Here is an 18,010-nt window from a genome sequence, read left to right on the forward strand (position 1 = left end):
CGGGCCGCAACAAAACGCTTTCCGATGCTCCTGGAAATTGCTGAATCAAGCCCAGTGGAAAGAGAAACACCGATGATGTACTGTTACAGCTTACACGACATGCAAGGTGTACAGGAGGGAAATGATAATGTGGCAGTGGACTGTAAAGGCTCCTGAGTCTTTTTTCCTGTCTCAGACACGAAGGGACAGGTTTTTGGCTCAGTGGCCTAGGAAGATAGGGAGAGAACACTTCGAGTTCTAAGCACAAGAAATTATAGCTTGACCCAGATTTGGGAGTAAATTCTGGAGTTTATTTGAGCTTTTGTGCGTGGACTCATAGTCTCCTCGCTCTGTGTGAGACCCTATAGATCTCAAAGGGTGGATTATATTGGAAAACATTGTAACACTCTGTTTTCTAAGTGTTTATTTAAGTGTGCTTTTATTGCACATCAAGTGTTTATTCAGGTGTTGACCATGCCTTTACTATGCATTAAGTGTCTGTTATTGAGTGTGTAGGGGATTACTATGGTATTTCACTATGTAGCAATTGATTTATTAGTTAGAATGAAACCTGTGTACTTTTGACCCCTCGAGAAAAATGAATGTAGCCAAGTAAAGAGATAGAATGATTGATTTATTAGCTAGAGTAAAGCTTACAGCAATATGCTAATGCAGTTAACCCAGAAAGAGGGCTGTAAAGAATGCTGTGTGAAACAGGCAGGCAGGCCACTGGATTTTTTTTAGTTTTTCTCACCTTTCCCTGTAAACTCTAGAGACTGTTGTGCATGAAAATCTCAGGAGGGTCAGCAGTTTCTGAGTTACTCAAGCCACCCCGTCTGGCACCAACAATCATTCCACGGTCAAAGTCACTTAGATCACATTTCCTCCCCATTCTGATGTTTGGTCTGAAAAATACCCGAACTTCTTGACCATGTCTGCATGGTTTTATGTATTAAGTTGCTGCCACACGATTGGCTGATTAGATATTTGCATTACTGAGCATATGTACAAGTGTACCTAATAAAGTGGCCACTGAGTGTATTTTAATACTGTCTCTTCATTTAGTTCTGAGCAGGAAGAAGCAAAGGTAATTGTTGCCTTCAATGTTATAATGAATTTGAGATGTCTTGAGATTCCTGATTTATCACTTTCATATTATTTAATTATTTACTTATTGCCTTTCTGGCCCTTTAAGCTAAAACGCCCAGCAATCCCCAAATTTAATCCTAGCCTAATCACCAGACATACAAACATAGAAACATAGAAAATAGGTGCAGGTGTAGGCCATTCGGCCCTTCGAGCCTCCACCGCCATTCAGTATGATCATGGCTGATCATCCAACTCAGAACCCTGTACCAGCCTTCCCCCCATACCCCCGATCCCTTTAGCCACAAGGGCCATATCTAACTCCCTCTTAAATATAGCCAATGAACTGGCCTCAACTGTTTCCTGTGGCAGAGAATTCCACAGATTCACCATTCTCTGTGTGAAGAAGTTTTTCCTAATCTCGGTCCTAAAAGGTTTCCCCTTTATCAAACTGTGACCCCTCATTCTGGACTTCCCCAACATCGGGAACAATCTTCCTGCATCTAGCCTGTCCAATCCCTTTAGGATTTTATATGTTTCAATAAGATCCCCCCTCAATCTTCTAAATTCCAACGAGTATAAGCCTAGTCGATCGAGTCTTTCATCATATGAAAGTCCTGCCATCCCAGGAATCAATCTGGTGAACCTTCTTTCTACTCCCTCTATGGCAACGAGCCTGTCCAATCCCTTTAGGATTTTATATGTTTCAATAAGATCCCCCCTCAATCTTCTAAATTCCAACGAGTATAAGCCTAGTCGATCGAGTCTTTCATCATATGAAAGTCCTGCCATCCCAGGAATCAATCTGGTGAACCTTCTTTCTACTCCCTCTATGGCAACGATGTCTTTCATCAGATTAGGGGACCAAAACTGCACACAATACTCCAGGTGTGGTCTCACCAAGACCTTGTACAACTGCAGTAGTACCTCCAATTTACGATGACCAATTAACCAATCAACTGGTACACTTTTGGACTGTGGAAGGAAACCACAGCATCCAGAAGCAACTGCCCAGAAGGAAACCAGCCGAAACCCGTGCGGTCACGGGGAGAACGCACAAACTCCTCACAGTCAGTGATGGGGATATTACCCAGTCTTGCTCTGCATAATGGGCTTCTCTGTTACATTACAGCAGGCACCATGCACAGTGTTTCATCGGCTGCAGTTTGCTCAGGGATTTCCCAAAGTTTTGAAATGTGTCATAAAAATTCTTTTTTTTACACTTTTAAATGTTGCTCTTCTGCCAATATTTCTGTTGCTTGTTAATTCAGGAAAGGCAGACCCCAGATACATCCACAGTATGATACATGCTTCACCTCAACCTATATAAACCAGAAATGTAACAACATCATGAGCAGTTTTGGACCCCATGTCCAAAAAGGTATGTGCTGGTATTGGAGCACATCCAGAGGAGGTTCATAAGAATTATCCTGGGAATTAAAAGGTTAACGTATGAGGGGCGTTTGGTGGCTCTGGGTCCGTACTTGCTGGAGTTTAGAAGAATGAGGAGGGATCTCATTGGAACCTATCGAATATCGAAAGGCCTAGACTAGGCAGAGCTGATGTGGCAAGGATGTTTTAAATAGTGGGAGCAATAGGCCAGCCTCAGAACAAAGGCCATCCTCAGGGTGGAGAAGCACCTTATATTCTGTCTGGGTAGGCTCCAACCTGATGGCATGAATATCAATCTACCTTCCGGTAAAAAAAAATCCCGCTGCCCCCTTCGCCATTCTCACCTTTTGACTCCTCTCTCTTCCCCGTTTCCTGACGCCTTTCCTTTCTCCCATGGTCCACTCCCCTCTCCTATCAGATTCCTTCTTCTCCAGCCTTTCCCACCCACCCAGCTTCAACTATCATCTTCTAGCTAGCCTCCTGTCCCTCCCCCCACCATTTTACTTTGGTAAGACACTGAAGAAGGATCTTGGCCTGAAACGTCAACTATTTGTTCATTTCCATGGATGCTGCCTGACCTGCTGAGTTCCTCTAGCATTTTGTGTGTGTTGCCTTAAAGTGGAGGTTGATAGGTTCTTGATTAGAAAAGGCATCAAAGATTACAAGGTATAGGCGGGAGAATCAGAATCAGATTTATTATCACCGGCATGTGACGTGAAAGTTGTCAACTTAGCAGCAGCAGTTCAGTGCAATACATAATCTAGCAGAGAGAGAAAAAAATAATAATAGAATAAAACATAATAATAAAGTAAATCAATTATGTATGTTGAATAGATTTTTTTAAATGTGCAAAAACAGAAATACTGTATATTAAAAAAAGTGAGGTAGCAGCCAAAGCTTCAACGTCCATTTAGGAATCGGATGGCAGAGGGGAAGAAGCTGTTCCCGAATCACTGAGTGTGTGCCTTCAGGCTTCTGTACCTCCTACCTGATGGTAACAGTGAGAAAAGGGCATGCCCTGGGTGCTGGAGGTCCTTAATAATGGACGCTGCTTTTCTGATACACTGCTCCCTAAAGATGTCCTGGGTACTTTGTAGGCTAGTACCCAAGATGGAGCTGACTAAATTTACAACCCTCTGCAGATTCTTTTGGTCCTGTGCAGTAGCCCCTCCATACCAGGCAGTGATATAGCCTGTTAGAATGCTCTCCACAGAACATCTATTGAAGTTTTTGAGTGTATTTGTTGACATGCCAAATCTCTTCAGACTCCTAATATAGTGTAGCCGCTGTCTTGCCCTTTTTATGACTACATCAATGTATTGGGACCAGGTTAGATCCTCAGAGATCTTGACACCAAGGAACTTGAAGCTGCTCACTCTCTCCACTTCTGATCCCTCTATGAGGATTGGTATGTGCTCCTTTGTCTTACCCTTCCTGAAGTCCACAATCAGCTCTTTCGTCTTAATGATATTGAGTGCCAGGTTGTTGCTGCAGCACCACTCCACTTGTTGGCATATCTCACTCCTGTACACCCTCTCATCACCACCTGAGATTCTACGAACACTGGTTGTATCATCAGCAAATTTGTGGATGGTATTTGAGCTAAGCCTAGCCACACAGCCATGAGTGTACAGAGAATAGAACAGTGGGCTAAGCACACACCCCTGAGGTGTGCCAGTGTTGATCGTCAGCAATCCGCACAGACTGTGACCTTCTGATTAGGAAGTCGAGGATCCAGTTGCAGAGGGAGGTACAGAGGCTCAGGTTCTGCAACTTCTCAATCAGGATTGTAGGAATGATGGTATTAAATGTTGAGTTATAGTCGATGCACAGCATCCTGATGTAGGTGTTTATGTTGTCCAGGTGGTCTAAAACCACGTGGAGAGCCATTGAGATTGCATATGCCGCTGACCTATTGCAGCAAAAGGCAAATTGCAATGGGTCCAGGTCCTTGCTGAGGCAGGAGTTCAGTCTAGTCATGACCAACCTCTCAAAGCATTTCATCACTGTCGATGTGAGTGCTACTGGGCGATGGTAGCTCACATTATTCTTCTTAGGCACTGGTATAATTGTTGCCTTTTTGAAGCAAGTGGGAACTCCTGCCCATAGCAGTGAGAGGTTGAAAATGTCCTTGAATACTCCCGCTAGTTGGTTGGCACAGGTTTTCAGAGCCTTACCAGGTACTCCATTGGGACCTTCTGCCTTGCGAGGGTTCACTCCTTTTAAAGACAGTCTAACATCGGCCTCTGAGGCACAGATCACAGGGTCATCAGGTGCAGCAGGGATCTTCACAGCTGTAGTTGTGTTCTTCCTTTCAAAGCGTGCATAGAAGGCGTTGAGTTCATCTGGTAGTGAAGCATAGCTGCCATTCATGCTATTGGGTTTTGCTTTGTAGGAAGTAATGTCTTGCAGACCTTGCCAGAGTTGCTGTGCATCTGATATCACCTCCAACCTCGTTCGAAATTGTCTCTTCGCCCTTGAAATAGCCCTCCGTAAATCATATCTGGTTTTCTTGTACAGGCCTGGGTTGCCGGACTTGAATGCCATAGATCTAGCCTTCAGCAGACGACGTACCTCCTGGTTCATCCACGGCTTTTGGTTTGGGAATGTACAGTAAGTCTTTGTAGGCACACACTCATCCACACAGGTTTTAATGAAATCAGTAACAACTGCAGCATACTCATTCAGGTTCGACGGTGAATCCCTGAATACAGTCCAGTCCACCAATTCAAAGCAGTCCTGTAGGTGCTGCTGTGCTTCCCTTGTTCATACCTTCTTGGTCCTCACTACTGGTGCTGCAGTCTTCAGTCTCTGCCTATACTCAGGGAGTAGAAATGCAGCCAGGTGATCAGACTTCCTGAAGTGAGGGCGTGGAATAGCACGGTAGGCATTCTTAATTGTGGTGTAACAGTGGTCCAGTGTGTTGTTTCCTCTGGTATTGCAAATGATCTACTGATAGTAGTTGCTTAGTGATTTTTTCAGACTGGCCTTGTTAAAATCTCCCAAAACAATGGTGAAGGCGTTAGGATGTGCTGTTTCGTGCACGTTGATCCCATTGCTCAAATCATCTAAACCCTGCTTGACATTGGCCTGAGGTGGAATGTAAACTGCTATCAAAATGACCCTGGGAGAACTCCCATGGTAGGCAAAAAAGATGACACTTTACTGCTAGATAGTCCAGGTCTGGTGAGCAGAATTGGGGCAGCATTGACATATTTGTGCACCCAGAAGAGTTGATCATGAGGCATACTCCTCCACTTCTGCTTTTGAGAGACTCTATAGATCTATCCCGACAGTGTATAGTAAACCCGTCGATCTGAATCGCTGCATCCGGTATGAAAGGGGTTCACCAGGACTCTGAAATAAAGAACACACGCATTCCTGGTGTCCGTCTGATACAGCACCCTAACTCTGAGTTCATCGATTTTATTCACCAGAGACTGCATGTTCGCCAGCAAGATCGTCGGTATAGGAAGTTTAAAACCCCGTCTCCTTCAACGCACTTGTAATCCTGATCTACGCCCGCGCTTCCTCCAAGGTTTTCTCTGTGGGCACTTCCGACCACAGACTGTGTTGTTCCGTCGGTTTGAAGCAGCGATAGTTCGCTTTAACGCATTAAGACATCTTTGTTGACTGTACTGACCTTGGAAGCAGTTGTGCTTTTTAACTGTAACAGGCTGAAACGGGAATATTTAAACGTATCCATTGAGAGTACTGCTGCTCCTCGAGTCGCGCCTAGGCGCCCCGGATGTAGAATAGGGGTGGAAGAGAAAATAACTCAGCCCTGATCGAATGACAAAGACATGAAGGACCGAATGGCCTATTTCTGCTCCTATGTCTTATGGCCTTATGGACATTGGGCTCAATTTTTTGACATTCAGTCATATTTCAAGTGCATTAAGGAGATTAATCTAAAACCTGATCAATAAATACAGAAGGGTCTACAGCAGTTGAGCCTTAATGATCATTTATTCCATATTTTCTTTGTGTTTAGCACAGAGGCTAGCAGCCTGGCACAGTGATGTCAGATATTACCTATGCAAATTTAATTCTTACCTATCATGGGCTGTTGAACACAGAGGCAGCGGGTGAACTGAGGCCTGTTTCAGTATTAGTTGCTTCCACATCTGGGTCTGAACCCTATCCCCACCACTGACCATGTGCCCAATCCTTAACCTCTCTTCCCCAGATAGTTTTTCCATCAATATCTTGATATCTTTCTTCCTCCCCAAACCCAGGCCTGCACTCCCTCAACTCTTCCCTAAGAGATCTATGGGTGACCTGATTATCTGACTGCCCACAGCCATTGCATAATAGATAGAACGTTTCTGCCAGGGTCTAGCACTCTCTACGCAAATTGTGCAAGACCTCCAATTTAGCACTACTTTGCAGGCTAGTAGAGAGGCACTGAACAATTATTGGATCCTTAAATAAGTTCCCAAACAGGCCACATGAGGGAGTCTGCCACTGCGTGTTGTCAACCTCTTCGCTCGGAGTTCAGTGGGACTCTCTCTCACTGTGATCTCTGCTGCACTATCACCTTCCAGATATCCTCCTTCCCTCCCCCCACCTTTTAGTTCTGGCATTTTCCCACTCCCTTTCCAGTCCTGAGAAAGGGTCTCAGCCCAAGACGTTGACTGGTTGTTCATTTCCATGAATGCTGCTTTATCTGCTGAGTTCCCCCAGCATTTTGTGCATCTTACTGTGTGTTGTTATTCAGGAGGGGCATTACTTTCCAACAAGGATACTTCATAACAATTCATGTGAAGAGATAGCCATTAGACCATAAAATATAGGAGTGGAAATAGGCCAGTTGGCCCATCACTTCTGCTCTGCCATTTCATCATGTCTGATCCATTTCCCTCTCAACCCTAGTCTCCCCATAACCTTTCATGCCCGGCCAGTCAAAAATCTATCGACCTCCACCTGAAGTATACCAAATAACGGCCTCCACAGCTGCCTGTGGCAACGAATTCCTCAGATTCACCACCTTCTGGCTAAAGAAATTCCTCCTCATCTCTGTTCTAAAGGGACATCCCTCTATTCTGTGCCCTCCCACTAAAGGAAGCATCCTCTCTATCAAGGAATTACAATATTCAATAAGTTTCAATGCCTCATCCTGCCTCATCCATCTGAATTCCAGAGATTACAGGCCCAGAGATTACGGGCCCAGAGCCATCAAATGCCTCTCAAGCCTTTCAATTCCAGAATCATTTTAACCCTCCTTTGAACCCTCTCCAATGTCAGCACACAACACTCCAGGTGAGGCCTCTACAGTGCTCAACATTACACCCTTGCTTTTATATCCTAATCCTCTCAAAATGAATGCTAACATTGCATTTGCCGTCCTCACCGCCAACTCATCCTGCAAATTAACCTTCAGAGAACCCTGCGCGAGGACCACCAAGTCCCTTTGCACCTCAGACTTTTGATTTTTCTCTCCACTTAGAAAATAGTCTACTCTTTTATTTATTCTACCAAAGTGCATGACCATACACTTCCTGACATTGTATTCCATCCGCCATTTCTTGCCCATTCTCCTAATCCAGGGGTCCCCAACCTCTTTTGCACTGCGGACCGGTTTAATATTGACAATATTCTTGCAGACTGGCCGACCCCGGGGGGGTGGGGGTGGGTAGAGTTGCCAACGGACAAGAGTAGCATTCAAATACGTTGTGTTTACCCCGAGAAGACTACAATTACCATGAAGCCTTGCGTGGGCACCAGTGCGCATGCGTGACTTGCGCATGCTTATATGTACCGATTTTTTTCTCTACAAGTCGTTTTTGGCTATTCTGTTCAGTGGGGGAGGATGTTAATCACGACCGGAATATAGGTGATAAGTGGCTAATATGCTCAATTTCATTTCTAAAAGGGTTTATCTAATGAATTTAATATTAAACACACACACATATTTTCCTCGCATGAATATAGTGATAAGTCAATTATCAAGGGAGGACAGGGGAGCTTGAAGTAAGTGTTGAACGAACTTCCAGTAGAAGTGGTAGAGGCAGGTTCGATATTATCATTTAAAGAAAAATTGGGGGAACTTCCGGGTCATCAAGGGAATGGCGGTGTAAGGAAAAGATCTCTCGACAAAAAAGAAGGTAAACTGCCGCAAAATCGAATTTAGACAAATACTTAATATTGCATAACTATATTAATAAACGGGGTAAGGACGATGTCTAAGAACAAGATTAAAAAGTCCGCTCCGAAGGCTGATAAACATAAAGAGACGCAGCAAGGCGACGGGCCTAGCTCCCCCACGGCAAGCCAGGACGGAGATAATGAGGGGGAATCGTTGACTCTGTCTTTGATTCTCGGAGAGATTCGCGAGTTCCGACAAGATAAAGAAAAATTGGATAGGTAATGGACAGGAAAGGAATGGGGGGTTATGGGCTGAGTGCAGGTCGGTGGGACTAGGTGAAATTAGCATTCGGCACGGACTAGAAGGGCTGAGATTGCCTGTTTCCGTGCTGTAATTGTTATATGGTTATATAAGTCACTTATAAGTCAATAGCATCATAACATTTTAAGTAACGTTTGGATATTAAACACACAGCGCATATTTTCCCCATATGAACATATAAAATAATTGCAACACATCAATATCGCTGAATCAGTGGGAGCCCTGGGCTTGTTTCCCTGCAATAACACGGTCCCATCGAGGGGTGATGGGAGTCAGCGATACTCGAAGGGGGTTCCTTATGTCCAGTCTATTCTGCAGTTTAGTTTTCGTTGCATTCATTGCAGAGATATGTTGGAAATGGAAGCAACGTTTTCAGTGCTTTCATGGCTATCTCAGGATATTCAGCCTTGACTTTGGTACAGAATGCCGACAGAGATGTTATGTCAAACATACTTTTCAGCCTGCCGGCAAGCTCGAGGAGTGGATCTCCTTCCTGCGCTGACATGGACGATGCGCGGGTAATGACCTCGCGTGCATTCAAGCTCAACAGTGGGCATGACAGGGAATGAGGAAAGGTGCAGTTGACTCCAATCGCCAAATCATATCATTTCTTCGCAGCCTGGTAGCACGTGCTCTGCGGCCCGGTACTGGTCCACGGCCCGGTGGTTGGGGACCGCTGTCCTAATCTGTCTAACTCCTGCAGCCTCTCTTTGTCAACACTACCTGCTCTCCACCTATTTTCATATCATCCACAAACTTGGCCACAAAGCCATCAATTCCATCATCTAAATCATTGACATATAATTTAAAAAGAATCAATCCCAACATAGACGCCTGTGGAACACCACTAGTCTCTGGTAGCCCTCCCTTTATTCCCACTCTTTGCCTCCTGTCAATCAGATAATACTTAATCCATGCCAGTATCTTTCCTGTAATACCATGGGCTCTTAACTTGTCAAACAGCCCCATGTGTGGCACTTTGTCAAAGGCCTTCTGAAAATCCAAATGCACAACATCCACTGATTCTCCTTTGTCTATCCTGCTTGTAATTTCTTCAAAGAATACCAACAGATTTGTCAGGCAAGATATTCCCTTGAGGAAACCATGCTGACTCCGGCTTATTTTATCATGTGTCTCCAAGTACCCCAAAACCACAACCTTAACAATCACATCCAACATCTTCCCAACTACTGAGGTCAGATTAACTGGTCTGTAATTTATTTACTTCTGCCTTTCTCTCTTCTTGAAGACTGGAGTGACATTTGAATTTTTCTAGTCCTCCAGAACCATACCAAAATCTATTGATTTTTGAAAGATCATTATTAATGCCTTCACAATTTCTTCAGCCACATCTTTCAGCATCCTTAGCGTGGACCATATGGTGCAAGTGATTTATCTATCTTCAGACCTTTCAGTTTCCCAAGCACCTTCTCCCAAGTAATGGCATCTTCACTCACTTCTGTCCCTTGACACTCTAGAACTCCTGGCACACTGCTAGTGTCTTCCACAGTAAAGACCAATGCAAAATACTTATTTAGTTCATCTGCCATTTCCTTGTCTCCCATTACTACATCTCCAGCATCATTTTCCAATGGTCCTATATCTACTCTCGCCTCTCTTTTACACCTTATATGTCTGAAGAAACTTTTGGTATCCTCTTTAATATGATTTGCTAGCTTACCTTCATATTCCATCTTCCCCTCTTTATAACATTTTTAGTTACCAATTGTTTTTTTTTAAAAAGCCTCCCAATCCTCGAGCTTCCTGTTAATATTTTTGCTCTTTCTTTGCCTTTTATGGTGACTTTGACTTCTCTTATCAGCCATGGTAGCGTCATCCTGTTATAAATTGTAGACCACATCTTTGTCACTGTTCAGAGGCAGTATATTTTTACCCTTGCAGTTCCTTGGCTCTACCCACAAGGATTCGACACCTTCTAATCCTATGTCACCTCTGTTAAAGGATTTGATTTCATCTTTCACCAACAGAGCCACCCCATCCCATCTGCCTACTTGTCTGTCCTTTCAATACAAGGTGTATCCTTGGATGTTAAGCTTACAGCTATAGTTATCTTTCAGCCATGACTCAGTGATGTGCACAACATCATATCTAATCTCTAATTGCGCTACAAGTTCATCTACCTTATTCCAAATACTGCATGCATTCAAATATAAGACATTCAGTCCTGTATTCATCACCGTTTTTTATGTAACCAGGTGACCGTCAGATCTTATTCAGTATCGTTAAAATTGTACTTAGGCATCCATCCAAGTAATACTAGAATAGTTGTCTGTGCCTTTAAGTGGAGATGGTGATGTCATTACACCCGCGCGGGATAGTGGGGAGACCATTTTGTTTCTGCTGAAGATGCTGTTGGAATTGAGTTCCTCCCCGAGACTGGGCATGGTGAGGAATGGTGAGCATTAATTGATGATATCCATGTGAATTCGTTTATGCTTGTTGGCGAGTCAAGAATATCGGTAATTTGATATGTTTTACATGTGGATGTTTTAGATTTTCATGAGTAAAGGCATTGACGCTGGATCACATGGCTTATGCAAAATTCTTCACAATCCAAGTAGGTCAGTCTTCCTGTAATTTAACTACCAGGCAATACCTTGTAAAAGTTGTGCCAAGGTGTACCTTTTGTCTAACTTTATTGTATCGGGACTGATTGTGCACGTAACCGCGTAACGTGAATGTTTAGTCTCTGTTCAGAAGTTCAGCACGTGTGTACGTCGTAGATGAGATGTATTCGCTTACATTTTTTGCTGTTATGTATAAGATGCAGGGTGGGTGGGATTCTAGTGTTGTTTGTATTGTGTTCCTTCAGGATTGCCACTACCGTATTAGTTCTGGTATTTTTTATACTGCATACGCAATTCACGAGGGTGTGGATCGAAAGTTAAACTGAGATTGTAACGGCAAGAACTGGTTGTAAATTCATTCGCTTTGTTTTGCGACCCTCTTCTGGCACTTAAACATCTAAAACAGATAAAGAAATTAAAACCCGAGAAAGTATTTGTTGTCCTGAGTGTGTACTTTTCCCCAGGCTACATTTACTTTGCCCCCTTTTACACTGCAACTCATCCCATTGACTGCAATTTTGCCCTGTCATCAGCCTCTCCTTGCTAGCAGTCTCACTACACACAGCCTCAGTTAATAAACCAACTGCCCCATCCTCAACCCTCTCACTCCAGTTCCCATCCCCCTGCCAGACTACTTTAAACCCTCTCTCTAGTAAATCTGCCCTTTTGTACACGTCATATCTTCCCCAGAAGAGATCCCAATGATCTAGAAATCTGAACCCCTGCCCCCTCTACCAGTTCATCAGCCACACATTTATCTGACAAGTGCTCCTATTATTAACCTCACTGGCGCGTGGCACGGGCAGTATTTCATTGATTACTCCCCGGAGATCATTCTTCAGCTTTCTATCTCATTCCCGAAAATCTCTCTTTCCATCTCACCTCCCATACCTATGTCATTGGTGCCAATATGTGCCAAGACATCTGGCTGCTCACTCTCCCCATTTAGAATTCTGAGACATCACTGACACTGGCACCTGAGAGGCAACACACCGTCCGGGTGTCCCCATCGCATCCACAGAATCTCATCTCTATTCCTCTCACTATGGAATCTCCGATCACTACGGCAGCCCCCGTCATCTCTCTTCTCTTCAGAGCCACAGCATCAGACTCAGTGCTAGAGACCCAGTCGCTGCAGCTTCCCCTGGCTGGTCACCCCCTCAACAGTGTCCAAAACGGGATACTGTGGAGGGGAACGTCTGCTGGGGTACTCTATTCTGGCTGCCCATTTCCCTTCTCTCCTGACAGTTACCCAGTTACCCGGCTCCTGCAACTTCGGGGTGACTACCTCCCTGTAGCTCCTATCTATCACTTCCTCAGTCTCACAAATGTGCTGAAGGTCATCGAGCTGCAGCTCCAGTTCTTTAACACGTTCCCTGAGGAGCTGCAGCTCGGTGCACCTGGTGCAGGTGTGGTTATCGGGAGGCTGGAGGTCTCCCAAAATTCCCATATCTCACACATAGGACACAACACAGCCCTGTGAGCCATTCCAACTGAACTAATAGCATACTAATAGACAAGGAATGAAGAATAAAGAAGAAGAAGAAGAAACACCAGATGCTTACTTCGACCAAACTTGATCTCGCCTAAGCCTGATAAGTCAAAGCCAAAGTCTTCCCACTCTAAGATGGTCATAATGGCGGTGTTGCTTTGAGTTCCACTGATCAACATTCAGGGAGGTGCTACTCTTTGTGCAAGACACTTCTAAAGTCCTGTTTTATTCAGCTTGTGGGTTTCCCCATTTGGGTCCAAAATGTTAATCCCTCTTATATTGTCTTCTCAAGAATTATAACTCAACTACTACGTAACTTTGTAGAAGCACTGAATGGGCTTGTAGATTAAGTAATTTCCCATCTCCCTATATAACTTATAGTCTGATGAGGACTTCTCTCCCAAGGGAAGCCATTAACCAGATATGGAAAACATGGACATCAAGGGGAGGTGAGAATAGCTTCATGGAAAAGTTGTTGCCCATGAAGAGTTGCAGACTGAAGCTCTCCCATCCACTATGCCAATAACCCAGCAGATACCCAGCCCAGTAAGAACTCCGGAGTTGGAACTACACCTAACCTTGTATCCCTACCCTCTTGTAGTAGCTACACTGGAAAGCCAGCTCCACTAAGATTAGCTTCTTCCTCCTTAGGCTTGGGGCCTACTTCCTTTCAGAACCCAGGTGGTTACTGCCCGATTGTAAGTCCGGACTGTCAACCAACCTGATTTCCATGGGAAGTTTGTCAAGGCCAATAAGACAGCGCTAGAGATAACATTTCACAGAATGTGAGGAATCAGCTATTCAGAACTGTGGGCCACATCTCCTCTCTGGCCAAATGATGGCTGTGGCCTGGTTTACTACTGCAATGCTCTATTTCCTCTCCCAGGGCTCCTGTAGAGAGCATTAACCATGTTGGGAGCCTGCCACAGTTGATTAATGAAATTGCTCCAGAGGATCATTGGGCTGAGTCATGCTGATTAAACACTCATGACTTCAGCAGTATTTTAAAGGTAAATCTATCAAACAGATAAGCCACACTGTTGTCTGTGCACTAAACTTATGCCTGTTACCTCAGCATCAATGACCTGTACTCACATAATGTTTTTAACAGACCAAAGTTAGTAATAAGGGAAAAGGTGGCAGGGAATCATAGGAAGCGGAGGTCATTGTCGAGGAAGTCGAATGAATGAGGAAGATTCGGAAATATTCCAGGAGGAAAGTCAAGAATCAAGCATTAGGATACACAAATGACCAGAATTCAAGGAAGAGGAAAAGTTCATGGTTGTAGTGTTGGGAGAAATTACGTTTTCAACTTTGAATAGCTCTGTCCCATGTCTACCAGTCTACTTACATACAATTAACAAATTCATCTCATTTAAGTACTTAACTTGTGCAAGGTTAATTCTGGGAAGTGAGGGAAGAGTGTTCACTTCTGCAGCTTTGATTAGGCTGTAGAGTAACTCACCGATTCCTGTAACACAGACGCCATCCAAGATGCATGGAAAATATTTCCATTATTCTCCAGCAGCACACATAAAAGTTGCTGGTGAACGCAGCTGGCCAGGCAGCATCTATAGGAAGAGGTACAGTCGACATTTCGGGCCGAGACCATTCGTCAGGACTAACCCTTCGTTAGTCCTGACGAAGGGTCTCGGCCCGAAACGTCGACTGTACCTCTTCCTATAGATGCTGCCTGCCCTGCTGCATACAGCAGCAACTTTTATGTGTGTTGCTTGAAATTCCAGCATCTGCAGATTTCCTCGTGTTTCCATTATTCTCCAGACTGCATTAAGGGAGAAGGAAGGAAGGGGAGAATCAAGATGGAGGAGGACAGACAGTGTTGCTGAAACAGCTTGCATATAATGAAAGACAACTGTAGCCATTGCCATGGAATGCTGCCCTCATCATCTCTAAATACCTGGAATAGCGAGGACCCAGAGACAACAGTCTTCAGTTCACTACCAGACCAGCCACTTCTCCACGTGTCTTTTCAATGGCAGAAGGCAAGTGCTTTAATAGCTTCCTGTTGTGAGTTTCCTCCAAAATCAAGAGAGTTTAAACCCCTCTTTCATAACCATGACCATATGAGGAAATAACTGTAATTGGTTTTACTATAGTGGAGTGCAATTTCACTGCAATCTTACAGACACCACTTTGTGGTTAATTGACACAGCAGGTCAAACACTACTTGCAATGAAAACATGTCTGGAAATAAATGGTTTTGAATATTGAGCCAATTCAAGCACTAACACTTCTTTAAAAACTCCTACAAATATGGAGCAAGGTTCAACACAAAAATATGGAGCTTAATCTCACCAGATAACAACAGCTATGTGAAATAAAACTGTCAGTTTTTAATGGTGCCAAATTTATCAGAACCCAGAGTGCAGTGGTTAAGCCTGAATTTGCTGAGATGCCCCAGGGAATTATCTCTTGGATTAGAACTGAATCCCAAGTGACCGTTAGTGGGGTTTGGAGGCTTGTACATTAGGAACAAAGTTAATTCTGCTTTACTTATGCATTAATTTTCTTTTGGGGGAAAATTAATACTTTTTAATTGCATGAATTCAATTTTGATAGTATTTTTTATGTATGATTGAGATACGAAGGGACAAAATTGATCCTCTGGAAGATAAGAATGGTAATCTATGTATGGACCCAAAAGGGACGGGGGAGATCTTAAATGGACTTTTTGCATCTACATTTACTTGGGAGACAGAGACAGAATCTACAGAAGTGAGGCAAAGCAGCAACAAGGTTATGGACCCCATAGAGATTACAGAGGAGGAGGGGGTTGCGGCCTTGAGACAAATTAGGGTGGATAAATCCCTAGGGCCTGACAAAGTGTTCCCTCAGACCCTCCCCGTGGGAAGCAAGTACCTAGATTGCAGGGGCCTAGCAGAGATGTTTAAATCACCCTTAGCATCAGGTGAAATATCGAGGATTGGAGGATAATTTATGTTGTTCCTGTGTTTAAGAACAGCTCTAAAAATAAACCAGGAAATTGTAGGCCAGTGAGTCTGACATCAGTAGTGGGAAAGTTATTGGAAGGTATTCTAAGGGACTGGATATATGAGTATTTGGATAGACAGGGACTGATTAGGGATAGTCAGCATAGCTTTGTGTGTAGTGGGCAGTGTTTAAACAATCTTATAGAGTTTTTCAAGCAAGTTACCAGGAAAGTTGATGAAGACTGTGGATGTTGACTACATGGACTTTTGCAAGGTGTTTGACTAGGTCCCACATGGTAGGTCGGTCAGGAAAGTTCAGTTGCTCGGCATTCAAGATAAGATAGTATGTTAGATCAGACATTGGTTTTATGGGAGAAGCCACGGAGTGGTAGAAGACAATTGCCTCTCTGACTGGAGGCCTGTGACTAGTGGAGTGCGGCAGGGACTGGTGCTGAGTCCATTGCTGTTTGTCATCTGTATCAGTGATCTGGACGATAATGTCTGATACTGGATCAGAAAATTTGTGGATGACACCGAGATTGAAGGTGTAGTGGACAGCGAGGAAGACTATCACAGCTTGCAGTGAGATCCGGACCAGCCGGAAAAATGGGCTGAAAAATTGCAGATAGAATTTAATGCAGAAAAGTGCAAGGTGCTGCACTTGGGGTAGGGCCAACCAGGGGTAGGTCTTACACAATAAACGGTAGGGCACTGAGGAGTGCTGTAGAACAAAGGGATTTGGGGATGCAGATTCACAATTCATTGAAAGTGGTGGCACAGGTAGATAGGGTGGTAAAGAAAGCTTTTGGCACATTGGCCTTCATAAATCAATGAATTGAGTACAGGAAATGGGATGTTATGTTGAAGTTACATAAGACATTGGTGAGGCCTAATTTGGAGTATGGTGTGCAGTTTTGGTCACCTACCTACAAAAAAGATGCAAATAAGGTTGAAAGAGTACAGAAAAATTTACAAGGAATTTGCTGGGACTGGAGGACATGGGCTGTAAGGAAAGATTGAATAGGTTAAGAGTTTATTCCTTGGAATGTAGAAGATTGAGGAAAGATCTGATAGAGGTATACAAAATTATAAAGGGTATAGATAGAGTAAATGCAAGCAGGCCTTTACACTGAGGTTGGGTGGGACTACAACTAGAGGTCATAGGTTAAGGGTGAAAGGTGAAAAGTTTAAGGAGAACACAAGGGGAAACTTCTTCACTCAGAGGGTTGTGAGAGTGTGGTACAAGCTGCCAGCACAAGTGGTGCATGTAAGCTCAATTTTAACGTTTAAGAGAAGTTTGGATAGGTACATGGATGGTAGGGGTATGGAGGGCTATGGTTCGGGTGCAAGTTCATGGGACTAGGCAGTTTAAATGGTCTGGCACAGACAAAATGGGCTGAAGGGCCTGTTTCTGTGCTGTACTCTTCTGTGACTCAACGACTCAAATCCAAAAACTATTTAAAGTCCCAGACAGCTGTTACAGCATAACTGGGTGAGGCTGTCAGATCCCTCCGGGAATTCAAGGATGGGATCTCCTTGTTTGCCCCCAAAAGATCTGCTGCTCTGCAGGACTCTCAGGAGAATTAAGACAATTAAAAAAGTACATCAAGATCTGACCACTTTAGTTGTGTTCTTTTTCCTGACTTTCTCCCCACCACCTCCCTTCGGCAGACTACATCGCAGAGTCAATGCTATTACCTTTGGACAATCAGACATCTGTCACAGCTCAGGACTGGGGTAGGTCAAAGTCCAGAATATTAGACATAGGAACAGGAGGAGCCAGCATATATATCCTTCAATAACTGATCTGAATTTAACTTCAGTTCCATTTTCCGACCTGTTCCGAATAAGCCTCAACCTCCTAATAATCCCGAAATCTATCTCAAACCTGAGTATATATATTTAAAATGTCTGTTACTAGCTCTCACTCCCACAAATTTCTACACCTCTATCAAGTTTCCTCTCAGCCTCCTCTGCGCCAAACAAAGAAAACCCAGCCTAACTAATTTCTCCTCTTTACTAACGTACTCCATCCGGGCAAGAATCTGGTGAATCTCGGCATCCCTCATCCTTCCTATAGCGCAGTGGCCGGAACTGCACATAGTATGCCGAC

Source organism: Mobula hypostoma, chromosome 4 (assembly GCF_963921235.1).
Source record: "Mobula hypostoma chromosome 4, sMobHyp1.1, whole genome shotgun sequence".
NCBI classification, from domain to species: domain Eukaryota; kingdom Metazoa; phylum Chordata; class Chondrichthyes; order Myliobatiformes; family Myliobatidae; genus Mobula; species Mobula hypostoma.